The following is a 14,812-nucleotide window of genomic DNA, read 5'->3' as shown; positions in this document are numbered from 1 at the left end:
AACAGCTTTGAGAACAACACTTGCGCACATTATAAGCCGATAATAATGCTGGTAAAGATTACATGCAAAGTGAAACAGGGGAAGAGGGCAAAAAATTTATTAAAAAAAAAATTAAGTGTTCCAATCAATTTTTGCTTAAGCCGCTAAATAATATTGGATTATGTACATATATTGTAAAACCAGAGGTCAGGTTACTCGAGTTTTTTCTTGCTTCAGTCACTTCAGCTTGTTCACAGGGGACTTTCAGACAACAAGGCATGATTTTCTATACAGCTGCTTTGAAACTGTGTATTGTGAAAATGCTATACAAATATAAATGATCAGAGTGTAGACAAATTTATTTTCTCAAGAAAAACATGAAAATTGTTCATATTAGTTTCTCTCAACAATCAAACAAAATAAATGCAGTGCTGTTATTTAATTTACTTGGAGATCTGCTTTTTATTTCCAATGTCAGACACTTTTGTGGAATTTATGATTTAAAAGACATTTATGTCGACTGCTTGAATAAGTTTGAGAAAACATTGTGACAATTTGAAGCATTTTAATCTAGAGGTTTAAAACAGCTTAAAGCAACAGAAAATACTGCCCGTAGGGGTGGGTGGTATAATGAAAATCTTGCATGACCTTACGAGAAATGTTTTATTACAGTATCAGTATAAAGAGGCTATGTCACAAAAAAAAATTTTTGTTGGAAATTTAACTAACAAATGGTTTATGTTAACAATGTGATAATGCATTATCCAGTAATTACTTTACAAATTATTCATCTCATCTGACATGATTTGAACAGATCATAATAAATAAGTATGGCCTAAGTGCAAAAACAGCTGAAAATGTGATTAGGACTACACCTAACGTTTATTTTTTTTATCGATTAACCTAACGATTATTTTTCCGATTAGTCGATTAATCTAACGACTAATTTGCCAACTAAGATTTTTTATAATTATTACTTGATTAATATAACAATTAATTAACCCAAAATAAATATAAAAAAACTTGTCATTAATATTTCAATATTTTATTAAATCATCTTCTCTTAAACACAAACAAATGTACAAGAAACCAAGTGTGCACTGCAGGGCATTATTCTGCAACAAAAAACAGTGTTACTATGAATGCAAACTTTAATACAGTGAAAAAGACACTATAAGCATAACATATATATATATATATATATATATATATATATATATATATATATATATATATATTAAATTTCCAAAATTCTTTTGAATGTCCATGTACTAAAATAAAATATTCGATGCCATGAGTGTACCTTCATTAACTATTAGTATTATTTTGAATGGCCATGGAAAATGAAGCAATATGATAATTTTACCTGGTCGCAAAAAGTAGTCCGTTAATTTACCTGATGAACTTTCACCTTTTGCTGACTCTTTATGCTTTGCAGACCTAATGTGTGCTTCTAAATCACTTGCACCTTTATTAGCACCTGACACATAAGTGCCAGCTTTACATGTCATACATTCTGCTTCCCACGGATCTCGACCTGGATGAAAGCATGGGAATTTTTTGGCAAATCTTCTGTAAATTTGATCTTTCGTTTGGGCATTGTTTCCACTCAGCTGTCATTTGCTGCTGCTGTCAAGCAACTGTTTGATGCTGAACACAACAGCGCTTTGCGCGTTCGCGGAGAGATTGACAGGCAGGAATTTGGCCAATAGTTGCTGCAAGCCTCTTATAATTGACCAATTGGTGTGCGAGAAGGCGGTACTTACAAAGAGGGGCGCTGCCATTTTAATTACTCCATTGCGATGTGCCGACGCATGTTATGCAAATCGACATATTTCTGTAATCGATGACGTCGATGAATCATCCCAGCCCTAACTGTGATATATTATACATACAGCCTGATCTCATAAAATGTATATGAACATGACAACATTTTTGCAATTCAAAATATGTGCGCTGTATAACACATTTGGCTGCAGTTTTCCAGTGAAATGTCCAGCTGGGGGCACCAAAAGCGAGTAAAATGGTGTCGTATTCAGACGAGGTGTTAAGGTGAATTTTAGATGGATGTTTTTAAAACATACCTCCCTAACCTAAAACTTTTGCCTGAACCTAACCAAAAGTGTATTAAAATATAAATGAGATGTTAAAAAAGACATCCTTACCTTATCAATGCCTAAACCTAACCATTAATGTTTTAAAATGCAGAAGCGAAATAAAAAAGCACATTTTCTGAAGCAACCACATCATTTTGTACCACTTCTATGACTCTGTCTTGTCACGTGTCAGCTTGAGTTCTTGGCTGGAACTGGACTGCGGTCCTCCGACATGAAGTCAACACTCTATCAGGTGAGCTACTGCGCAAGCTATATGTGTTGGTATAAGTGTATACATGTAGGTGGGTCTGTAATACAAGCATTAAAATTTATCGTTTTTCAAAAGATACGTTAGTAAAAGTGTGTTGATACCATAAAATAGCAGGGTCTGAGAAATAGAGAGAAAAAAAAAGTATTTATAATGTCATTATCAGCCATTAAAGTCATGATTTGAGTGAAAGTGAATAAAAACACAGTTGTTGTAGCACCTCTAGTGTTCATTTCACCTGGAAACTGCAGGGAATTGTACCTGGAGTCACATATAACAAGTTTGGCAAAAATATACATAGAGTCACGTTTTCACTATGAGACCAGGTATAATACTTACAGTATGACTGGATGGGCCACGTTTGAAGCCATTGTAAAATAGCCAATGTACACACATATGCAACAAAGTGACCACACATTATATGAATTCTATATTAATGTGGCACATTGTAACCTTGCTTGGCAATTGTAAACAACCTACACTCACAAAATTACAGTCTCACTACAACCTTTGCAATCAACAAATTTGTCTACTTTGGAAAGGCCTGACTATTTGCACAGTAGTTTGGAGTCGAATTTCTGAAAGCCATGTGTAACAAGTTCACAAGATGGGCAAGAAGGAAGCTGGGACCGGCTTGACACAACACGTAGATATTTATTTTAACTTAAACATAACATAAAAAAATCTCCACATGCTGCTTCCCTGCAGACACGTCGGAACACATAAACACATAGCTTCATGCGTCTCTCACTCCCTGTCTACCGCTGTCTCCTCTCCTTAAATACTCCCATCACCCCTCACTGGAACGCAAGATTGGTGTGGCACACAGGTGGAACTCATTCACCACTTATCTTCCCGGCCTCGCTCTGCCCAGACGCCGCTCGGCCTGCCCTGCTCGCCACACCATCAAAACAACTTTGGGATCGAATAATCTCTACCACCATAACGCCCAGCCTTTACTGCCAAAATAGTCTGTTTTAAGGGTTTCCCAGGTTTCTTTTTTTATACATTACCAAAGGCAGGAATGTAAACCATCTGAGGGATACAGTCATGCTCTGCTCCAGAAGCAGCAAGCAGTCTGGGCTTTCTACTTCAGAAACACTGGCACCTGCCGTGAGTGTGACTCATGTGTCTCCTTCAGTGTTTCCCATTAATTACCTAGACTTTTTACCTAGGCCTGCCACAGTCTAATTTGTCCTGCCACAGTTTTACAATGAACCAAATATATTTTTACACTTCTCATAATAACATAAAAGATCTCTAACGTTGTGTTTTGCGCCATTGCTTCAAAAATAAATTCAACACAGGTAACCACTTTTGCTTCATTTCTTTGATGGCTAAAATCAAATGTATGCTCTAGTCGATTTTGTGTTTTGACAATTGGTGAACTGCATTAAACTCCGTCTCATTTACCATGCTTTGTGGGTGTGAATTTTTTGCCATGTCATCACCATTCATATCTATACAACCAATGTGTTTATGATTAAATTACTACTAGAGCACAAAATTGTTTACAAGAGCACAGAATTCTTCATAGATCTAGCCTCTTAATTTTGCTCTCAAAGTGCATCAGATTGATGCATTTAACTTTAAAATATACAAAATTTTCTTCCAGGGGAGCATGCCGCAGGACCCCCCTAGAGGGTCAGAGTTCCACCCACTACAGTCTCACAAAATCCTGTGGGAAACACTGCTCCCTGTCTGTGAATCCAATAGGGAAATGCTTCTTACAAGCTGATTAACCCTTGCAGGAGTCTTGACTGTTTGAGGAGGAGTGGCATGTCTCATCTGAAGTGATGATACAGGCCTCTACAGATCTCCCCTTACATACCTACTCAGGTGCTAACAAAGCCCTGACAGAACGAGGAAAGTTGGTTTTATTTTATTTAACTTTGGCCACTTCTAATTAATAGATCAATACAGATGGGGCAAATAATATTTGGGGAGATGAATTGGATTGACAATTCTTGCATTAAACGCTAAGCCAAGGTTCATACAGAAAAAAAAATCTAGTTTCATATGAAATTATACAAGCATAGTTCATGCATAACATGTCTATGGTTCTTTTTAACCAAAAATGTGGGTTCAATTTTAAATGAGTGTACAATGAAAAGTGAAAAGTGTGTATCTTAGATCCTGTGACTGTTTTCACCACCTTTTTTATTTTAAGTAGTTCATTGTACATGGTACTGTGGTGAAATAAGTGGTGTAGTCTCTCAATTAAAAAACTGCAAGCATAATAATTATCAAATAATTAGCTATATGCTGTATAAAATTGAGACTGAATGAGATAGCATGTAACAGTGCAGGTCATATTGCAAATCGATGTACTGCATGTCATGCAACCACAAGCATGGGAAAATGTTTTACTGAACAAGTCTATTGAGGTTAGAATAAACTCTGCTGTAAGGTCAGAAGTCAATGGTTATGACTAAATGTGACTGGGGCAACCATGTGACCATTTAAGGGCCAACTAAATTCTGTTTACTTGGTGTCCTGTTCTTAGAAAAAGAAAGTGCAAGCACATTACAAGAAACAACAAGGCCACACAACTCAATGTGTGTGTGACGCTCCATCTGATAAAGCCATAAACCCGGTCTGCTGCCTTCCTACCTTTAGTTGACAGAGTGAGTTGTTGGTCCTCCCAGAATCTCATCAAAAGTGGGTCCACCCGCCCGAGCTCTAGATTTTCAGGTGAATATTTGGATCCAATCTTTGGATGCAGGCATTCCTGCAAAACGAATCAGAGAGCAATGATTAACAAAGCAATAACAGGAGAGAGCAGGGGACAATCTTGGGGACATGCTGGTGGGCTTCAGACAGATTCCCACCCAGGTTTTCTGCTTAAAACAAAACAGGCCTGGTTAAGGTTCATTCAATTACAGTAGCTCCACTGTAGGTGGAAGGTTTCAAACTGTGTTAAATACCAGTAAGCAAAAAGAAAGCTAAATAACCGTTCTGCTATATAGGTTTAGGTAGTATGACAGTATGCAAAGGTAGAAAAATGTCAACGGCAGAGATTTTGCTTTATGGTTTTATACCTCGCAATATCTGTGGTGCGATTTTACAAACACAACACAAAGCAGAAACTTTAGCCTACTCATCAAACTATAAGTCGCAATGTAATTCCAGAGTACACTTCTTCGTTGATAATAATGGGAGAGTTTTCTCTGCTGTTCTGCCCCAGTCCGGTGTAGACAGGATGGAACTGTAAGTCTTTTACAATTGTCAAGCAATGTCGCTCCTTATATCGCATTTATTTAAATTTAACTGGGTGATTATCACAAAACCTCTCAAGAAAATGTCCTGGTCCTATTTTACTCCAAGATCAAAAGAAACAAATATGAAATTATGTTTTTCATATAAAAAATAAAGTCTATTTTTTGTGCCATTTACATATTTTACATTGTGACATAATTTACATGATGGGTTTGCACATTTTACCCCACAATTCTCATTCCCGCATTGTGTGATCATAGTAGTACTCACTTGGTACTGCCTTTCATTTTCAATTATTTTAATTTAAAAAATCATTGTACAAAAGCATCTTTTTGAATGTAATACCATAAGGAATCATCATTGAAAACAATAGGTATAGTAAAAGTCAAATGTTTAAGCGTTACTGTAATGAGAATTACAGCTAAGCTATATGGCTTAATGTGCTTATCAAACCGCTGAAGGCTGCAATTTCATTACATTAAAATAAAGTCTGCATGTGCTGCACCCTTTACAGTAAATGAGTGCGCTGCTGTTTGTTATCTATTACACACACACACACACACACACACACACACACACACACACACACACACAGAACATGCGTGATGATTATGATGAGGCATCAGTGAATTAACGGCCGGCTTCAAACACTAAATTTGAAGCATGCACCACATGCAGACTGTATGTTTATTAAGATCTCAGCATAGTAATTTAATTATTATTCTTGGGCATATCACAATTTTACTTTAATTAATTGAGCATTCATACAGTCATTTTATCCCAAATATGTAAAATTCTGTGACATTATGCATTTAATAATAATTCAGTTTTTACAACTGGATTCAGTGATTCCATCTGTGTTTTCCATAACGTGGAAATAATAGGGACCAATGTAGACTTCATTTTCTAAATGCAAATATAATTTTATATGTTTTTACATTTATTTGGGATCAAATATGACCATGACATTTTCTTGACAGGTTTAGTGATAATCACCCAACTATCATTTGGTAACACTGTCACAGATGTGCGTATATTGACTAATTCACATCAGTTTCAAACATACCTCATCAACTCATATTTTATTATTACCATTTTAAGTGTTATTGTGTCACATGTTAAGCAGCTGCGTTTGTACTGATGCTAAACTTCTCATTCATTCATTGTTAAAAATCATCATACATTTTGGTTTGCATCCTTAAAATTTTTTTAATTTTTACATAGTTATGAAATACAAAAAACATCTTTGGATATCCTTAAAAAAAAGAACTAAACCATTACCGGGATATAAAATTACTAATACTGTGCTAAAAGATTTTGGTCATACCACCAACCTTTATTACTTTATATAAAGATGATTAATAAAAATCAAATAGGCTAACTACAATTCCCATCACTGTATGGATGAGTCACTTTTGTTCATCGGCTGGCTGATGATGCAGTGTACATCAAAACATCATTCAGAGTATCTAAATCCAGTTACTACTCCAAAAAGCAGGTCAGCATGATGCAAGATGTATTAAATGAATAATTCAAGCAGAATTTGCCCTGCTTTGATGCTCCACGGCTCCAGCAAGCACAGGTCAATTTATCTGGTTCCTACAGGAGCATTCAGGGAACTCCTTAAATTGAGCTTTCATGCATGAGCTACAGTAAGCATTGCAGCCTTTGACCGGAGAAAATGAGAACAAGGAGCCTTTGCAAATGGAGTAAACTCAACATCAATATCAGTGCTGAGATGTGCATTTTATCTTGAAAAAGATACATTATCTTAGCAAGGCCATATCACAGCATTGGGAGGGGAAATATACTGAATCCGAACAGTTGGATCAGGGCCACCGTGGGATTGGCAACGACACCTTGGCAGCTCTGGATCCCAGCCAACTGGTTCCTCCAAAGAAAGTCATCTCGCAGTCTGTCATTCTGGCAAAGAGGCAAGAGAACCAACATGCTCTCCTTCCCACTACGCTGCACAGCAGATAAGTTCATAGGAGTTAAAGGGATAGTTCATGCAAAAATGAAAATTCTGTCATTTACTCATTCCAAACTAGCATGGCTTTTTTCCTTCCGTGAGATGTAAGGCAGAATGTTAGGGACTGACAGCCTCCCTTATATTGTATAGTGACTGAGGCTAACATTCTGCCCAACATCTCTTTTTGTGTTCCATAGAAGAAAGTCATACAGGTTTGAAACAAAATGAGGGAGTAAATGAAAGAATAAATTTTTTTGCAAACAATGGCCGTCTACCAGCCTTCCATCTGAGCAGGGTGTAAGACATCCAACTGTCCACACAAAACACTGACGCACGGGCGCTCAAGTGGAGAGTATCATTCTCTGCTCTAATGCCCACTCTCTAATCAAGAGGCTCATGTGGAGTGGTTTTGAGTGGCGGATTACAATCAGAGGTGAATGAAATCAGCACCGGCTGCTGTCATCAGTCCTGCGGAGACAGCTGAGAGCTCGGACTGCAAGAATGGTTATTGTAGCTGTTCAGGGCCAAGACCCTTATATCTGGCAAAAGCCACTTTAAAAGAGCATCAAAACAGTCTAGGTGAGCACATGGAACAGAGCCAGAAATAACAACTTCACACGTTGTCTGAACAGCTGATGCCTTCCTCACCAGCACGCACAAATGCTGTAGGCTCCGTTTCTGTGAACAAATGCAAATACATGGGTTATTAAGTGAGCTTACGAGTTTCTTAAACCTTACAGACAGCATGAGTAACCTCATGAAGTATTACTGCTGCCAATAACACTTAAAACTAGAGATGTGAACGGTTATCGTTTTTAACATTGTTAACTTGACAGTTTGTAGGAACTTGACTAATTCAATTCGGGTTGAAGACCTCAGTTGCACGTGATTTTGGTATTCGAATAGTGGCGTGTCAAACGGTTAACCGAATATCAACTATCCGTGCACATCCCTACTTAAAACAACACACAAAATCCATGGTGTAGAATCATATAAAGTTTTAATGAAGCTCACACAAGAAAAATGTGAGGAGCTTTCTGACATGCATTTCATATTTTTTGTAAGAAATCCAGGATCTCAAAAATCAAGAGGTAGTAACAATTGTGAATATATTTTGGAATATATCAGGCTCATCAGACTTTTTTTCATATTTAGCTCTCATTACTTCATCACTTCAGCGCTGTTGATATCAGACTGATAATTTGTAACAGCATCAAATTCCTCACAAAATCTAAAAAAATAAAATAACATTTTGACTATGCCAAACATTTGCCCTGCAGAAAGAACATGGAATGGGTCACACACTCCTGCGGCAGAAACAGCATCACATTTTCCAAATTCATTATTTATTTTCACAACAGAGTTGAGACAACTGATATTAGGGCATGGAGAGAAGGACAAAATTTGCCCAATAATAGCCACATATTTAAAGTACATTAACAAATTCATGTCAACTGCCGGTCATCTCTTTCCTGTGACTCTCACCAAAACAGAAGTTGCTTTGCTCTATATCACATTTATATATGCCAGGTTATCACAACCACACAACCACATTCCACATTACAGCTATTTCTCCCGCTCCCTTGTGTGTGCGAATGCCAAGGCTTACAGCCAAACCAGACGTTCCAGAATAGGCATACCCTAAACAGCTGCACAAATCTATTGCTGTTTTTTGGGGTTATTTTCTTATCTAGAGCTCTATTGTTACAATGACATCAGTGAAGTGTTACCTTTAGCACAAAGCATTTGTGTGCTTTTCTGCTTCAGACAGAAAATCATTAAAAACAAAATTACAAAATGTCACAAACATTGTCCCTGGACTATGACTTCAAAATGCCATCAACAGTACACTGAGGCCTTGTTCAGACTGCCACTAAAAATCAGATTTTTTGCATATCCAGATTGTATCCAGATGAGTTTTTGATAGTCTGGACAGCAAAAAACCACATGAAATCTGATCGGGAGGTGGTTTCAAATGCGATTGAAATCAGATTTTTTCAGATGCGTCTCAGTCAGGACGCTCTGGCTGCTCAAATGGGATTTCAATTGGTCTTTTGCGTCACTCTTAACGCGACACACAGTGATGACGTCAAAAATCAGTGACTGCAGCACGGAACATCACAATATTTACCAGTCTCCTCAGAGTTCTGCACCGCGACACGGCGCTTATTTGGAGAGCGAGATGATGCACCTCCATTTTTCCCGCATCTGTTTTGAAAGCATTGTCAAGTGGGTATGCCTACGTCGTTACCAAAGCAACCCATGCAGATAGGTTGGTCATGTCTGAATGCGCAAATCTGATTTGATCACTTGCAAGTAATAGTGCGGACAGTCTGCCTGAAAAGATCTGATTTGAGAAAAAAATCTGATTTGCCTGCAGTCTGAACATAGCCTGAGATTTCCATTATGTTTCATTATTCTGTGACCAGGGGACAGCTGAAAGGAACACAATGCACCAAGTTTCTATACCATGCAATGTTTTGCATTTAAAGGGGATATGATTTTCAGGATTTTCCTTGCTATTTTGAGCTAAAAGTAGAGATAGACCAATAATAGTCTTGATCGATTTTTTTTTTTTTTTTTTTACCCTTGTTAGGCTCACATTAAACAAAGGCCCTTTCAAGGCAAATCAGTCCATTTGCCGGCCATCAGATAGGCAAATCTGACAACAATGGTCTCATAAGCTGTGCTTTTTTTTTAGCTTAGATCATGCTAAAAATGCTATTTTACCAGCTGGTCTAGGTAATGCGCATGAGTGTTCTGGAGTTGATTGACTGAAAAAAATTAAAAATAAATAAATAAATAAAAATAATCGACTGATGTCCGATATTGCAGATCATTTCTTTTATTGGCTGATACTGACTGTTGGGTGACTAATCTCTTATTCACATTTTTATACTTAATCGGTTATCAGTTCTTTAATATCGTGTCATGGTTTGCAGTGTGGCAAAAATCTCTAACAAATGTTTGGAAACTTTAAACTTTGTCATAATTGACTCTGTCATTATAATTATTATTAGTTGTAAAATATAAATAATAGGCTTACCATATTGTATTTTTTGTAGTCTATTTAGTAAAGTTAGGCCGATAAATCAGTTTTACATATTCATCGGTGCTGATAGTTGTTTTTTGGAACTATCGGTTGTCAGCAAAAATCTATGCTGTTTTTTTTTTTTTTTTTTTATTGTGTTCCTCTGTCGGAGGTGCTGAAGGAGTCTACAGTTAGAACAGCTTGCTTCTACAGTATAACAGTAGCCTCTAGAAGTGACAAAAACAAACAATGACATCTCGTGGGAATTTGCTGTATCCAAATCTTTCATAATTGACAATATTCATATCTATTTTTACCCTCACATCAATTCACATTTTATTGAATATAACCAAGTGTTTTAAGTTGAAGCATGGGCATGCAAAGAAAAATTCAACTATATGGAAATGTGCCCCGTCAGCATATACATCATATTTCCAACTTCATATCTTGTGAATGATAATAAACCTTCTTCCTCATTAAACCTCATCTGGTGAAATATTCACATAAACCCTTCATCTGGTGAATATAGCCTACAGGCTATAAAAAGCTTCATTTGGTTAATACTTAATATAGAGAATTGTTACGGTCTAAGCCTCCGCATTTCAAAATGTACCCGGTGTGTTTCCGACATTTATATAGTTAAAAGTCCTGTATTAGGCACCAAATCTTTGTTTTTTTGCTGGTTACTATTGGGATTTTTGTTGAACAAACTGTAAAATCTGGGATTTTATTTATTTTGGACTCTTGTAGCCTCTGTGTGTGTGCCAAATTAAGGAAATAAGAAAAAAAATTAACATTTCACTCCCGTTAAAAGTTTGACAACAGTCAGCTGCAACGGATAGGATATATTCCTTTCGTTTCCTGCTGTGATTGGGATCGCGATGAAGGAATACCGCAGACGGAGTTAACTTTTTGCCATGGGTAAAACAAATAAACTGCAACTGGAGGAGTCTTCAGGAGGAGCTCAGATCTCCAGCGTCACACACTCACAATGCCGCCATCTTTACTCTGGCTCACCTCATCCAGATAAATAAATTGGCGGTTGGTCTACAGATGTCGCAATCTTTGTTTTGGGCAATCGAAATACTGAATGACTGGGGATCTGAATGAGGCAGTTTGGATTGGCTGTATATCTGAATGATGTTGTTGTTGATGTTGAATAATTGTCACAGAGACAAGAGTAATTGGAGTAATAAGATAAAAGAATAAAACATGATTTTAATGGTAGATAATTATTGTAGGTGAAGAGTGATGAATCCAAGATAGATGTTTATTATTTTATGATGACATCGTCAGAGTATGCATGTATGTTTGTACATATGCTTTAACTTTACATGCAAAGAGGTAATAATAGTTCTTTTTCATACAAAAATCTACGGCAGAAAGTAATGTAACAAAAATTGTTTAATTCTCAGGGTTGAAAAGAGGGTGGAAAATGTCACATAAAACTAAATTATGACCATTTTTGGTGCAAGAAAACTTGACTAACATTATAACTTCGGGGCTGAAATTTTTTTCAGAGTAGAATATAAACCCTTTAAAGCTTCGTAACTCTGCAGTGTGTGTGCCAACAGTATGGCCATTTCACCGTTATTCTCACCAGCCCATAGAAATGTGAACAGATGGAATTAATAAGTTTAGTAACAAAACATTATCTCAAAGGTCACTGCACAGAGCTGGCCCAATCATTCTCGTTGCAAGATACCCATCTTGGATAACAGCAGAGATGTAATGGTTTTCAACCCCCAAACCCGGGGTGGAAATCAGCTCACAGCTGTCGGGCTGGATCAGCAGCTGAAGAGGCTGACAGAGCAGGAGGAGCTGGCTGCTGTTCCCACAGGAGACATGACAGCTCTGAATAAACTCAGCCCATGCGCCGCTCACATGGCTTCCTCCACAGCGAACCCTGGCCCAACTCCAGGTCCTTTGCCGAACCCAGGTGCTGGCCTATGAACGCACTAAGTCACAGAGCCCGGACTGAGCATTATGTTAGAGCAGGGAGACCCACCCTGAGATGAAGTAAACCTTTAACATAATGATGCAAATGATGTCCCATTGATTCTCAATTCCTATTCCAGTGCAGACCAGTGAAGCGAAGCCAACTACTAATTAAAGATGCAAAAGATACATCTATTAGGCTTTTATCTACACAGTGGACGCAAGCAGTGGCGTATGATATATCGGCAGCCGATATATTATAGACAGATGACCAGGAAAATCTAAATATTATTAAAATCACACTGATAGTGGAATTACTACCTATATTTTTTGCAAATAATTTGTTAGAGTTTATTTGCTTGTGGTTGAGAATTTCTGACTGCTTGCGGCTTCTCTCCTCTAGGCAGGGACTCGTACGCACACACAGCATGGCTGACAGTGTTGAAAGCAAGGCTACAGTTGCTTGAGCAAAGCTCATTTCGCTGTGTGAGGATTGTATCAACATATCTGCACCTTGTAAAAAAAAAAAAATAAAAAAAAATAGGAATCAGGATCATCTGCTTTAAGTAATGATATGTTATTTCCCATTTTCTGTTAATGTTACATGAAGTTATAAACAAAAATGCAACCAAAAAAATTAATGTATGTTACTTAGGCTATTGGCATTCATTTTTGCATAGGGAACATACGGAGATGAATCGTGGCTAAAATACAGTACATTGAAATTCAAAGTAGAAATTTGGCAATATACGTGCTGATTTCAGACTTGTATACACCCCAGGGACTTGGCATGGATCAAAAAAACGTGTGATGTTTTTCAAAATCGTTTCACGGGTGCTTTTCCATTCACAGCCATTGCTTCCTTTGGCTGATAGTCACAAATATGGCGGCTGCGAGGAAAAAGTGACATCACTGAAACAGGTCAATAGTAGCAGTAAAGAGTTTGTCAGATTGGTCGGTCCAGATTCCAAGCTTTGAAATGATAACTAAAAATGTAAAAGGTCAAAATGATTGTTTATTGGTATTGGCCTTAATGAGCTGTGAACTATCGGTTAATGGTATCGGCCTAGAAATTCCATATTGGTGCATCCCTAGCCCCAAGTTTTGGACACTTAATCCACACTTAAAAAGTATTAATTTAATTGCACTGAAACATAATAAGTGTAATCTGCAAAGACCTTTTCTTAGAACTCACCTTTTCTTTGCTCAACCAATGGTTTGAGTTTGGGGCGGCACTATCATTGTGTTCAATCAATGGCAGACAGGGGAATGTTTGGGAAACCTGTTTGAAAATAGTTAATTTTGCAAAGCCACTTGCTGATGATAGTGGCACAGAAGTTACTTTAAATGCCACTTGCCACTTTCATCATCTGACATCAGGCTGCTGAGGGCAGTAAATGCAATAAAGAATTGCATTTATTATTTTCAAATGCTTCTTCCTCAAAAGTACTGAAAGAATTGTTAATGAAACCGTTAAAAGGAAATAGAATCGTTAGCCTAAATTTTTGACAATTCCCTACCCGAATTACAATATGCAGATCAATTTGAGAAAAAAGGTTTTGTTATCTCTTTTATTAGAGATAGGAAAGTAGACACTAACTACTGGGAGCCACACAGGAATCGAAGTTAAATATGTTCACTGATTATCATCGTCCAATAAAGCTATTCCAGTGGGAGGGTTTTGTGTAGGTAGGTGCACATCTCTGGAGAGGAATTCAATTGTAGAACCACCTCCAGACTGCCATGAATAAACCCTCCCCAGACTAAGAAGTGTATGCAACTGCTTTCTTTCACACTGTGCCTCTTGATTTGAAGCATGCTTCTGATTTTTTATAAACCACAAAGGTTTTTTTAGAATCACAAGTCTTTTGGCATTAGCAGTTTGGATATAGCTTGCACAAGAATCGGCCAGCAATGCTGGCACCCACAAACAGCGGGCACCTGACCAGTGGGTGGTGAGAAATAAAGCAATATCAATAGATGCTTGGCACGTTTATGTTCCCACATGCATCCTAAAGATTAAATATTATTAAAAATAGTTTGGCTGATTTGAATCAATCTCTCACTTCCATACCAGACAGTAATACATAGTAAGGTTCTAAGAGATTTTTGAAAGACTCATTCTGGCATGGACTTCAAACTACAGCTTCTCACTACACTACTGTGGAGCACTGTTCCAGCAGAGGATTTCTTCTATGATCTCCATGCACACATTAATAAGGAGCTTGGAGACATGCATATATGCATGCATACATAAATATGCAGTGCACATGCCTGCTTATAAATTAATACATTTTTTTTCATGAGAT

At 37.4% G+C, this 14,812-nt stretch overlaps 1 protein-coding gene across 2 annotated transcripts in view; it reads right to left on the bottom strand.

Moving 5' to 3' along the window:
- The window catches only part of LOC127430389 (bifunctional heparan sulfate N-deacetylase/N-sulfotransferase 1-like), a 133,004-nt gene that overhangs the window by 82,012 nt on the left and 36,180 nt on the right, over positions 1-14,812 (bottom strand). For both annotated transcript variants that reach the window (XM_051680109.1, XM_051680110.1), the window contains one exon: positions 4,957-5,074. The gene's annotated coding sequence lies outside the window, so the exon portion shown is untranslated. The remainder of the gene's footprint in view (positions 1-4,956; positions 5,075-14,812) is intronic.

This window comes from Myxocyprinus asiaticus, chromosome 40, assembly GCF_019703515.2.
Source record: "Myxocyprinus asiaticus isolate MX2 ecotype Aquarium Trade chromosome 40, UBuf_Myxa_2, whole genome shotgun sequence".
In the NCBI taxonomy this organism is placed as follows: Eukaryota; Metazoa; Chordata; class Actinopteri; order Cypriniformes; family Catostomidae; genus Myxocyprinus; species Myxocyprinus asiaticus.
The sequence above is the reverse complement of the archived record's forward strand: the minus strand, read 5'-3'. Positions and strand labels throughout refer to the sequence as shown.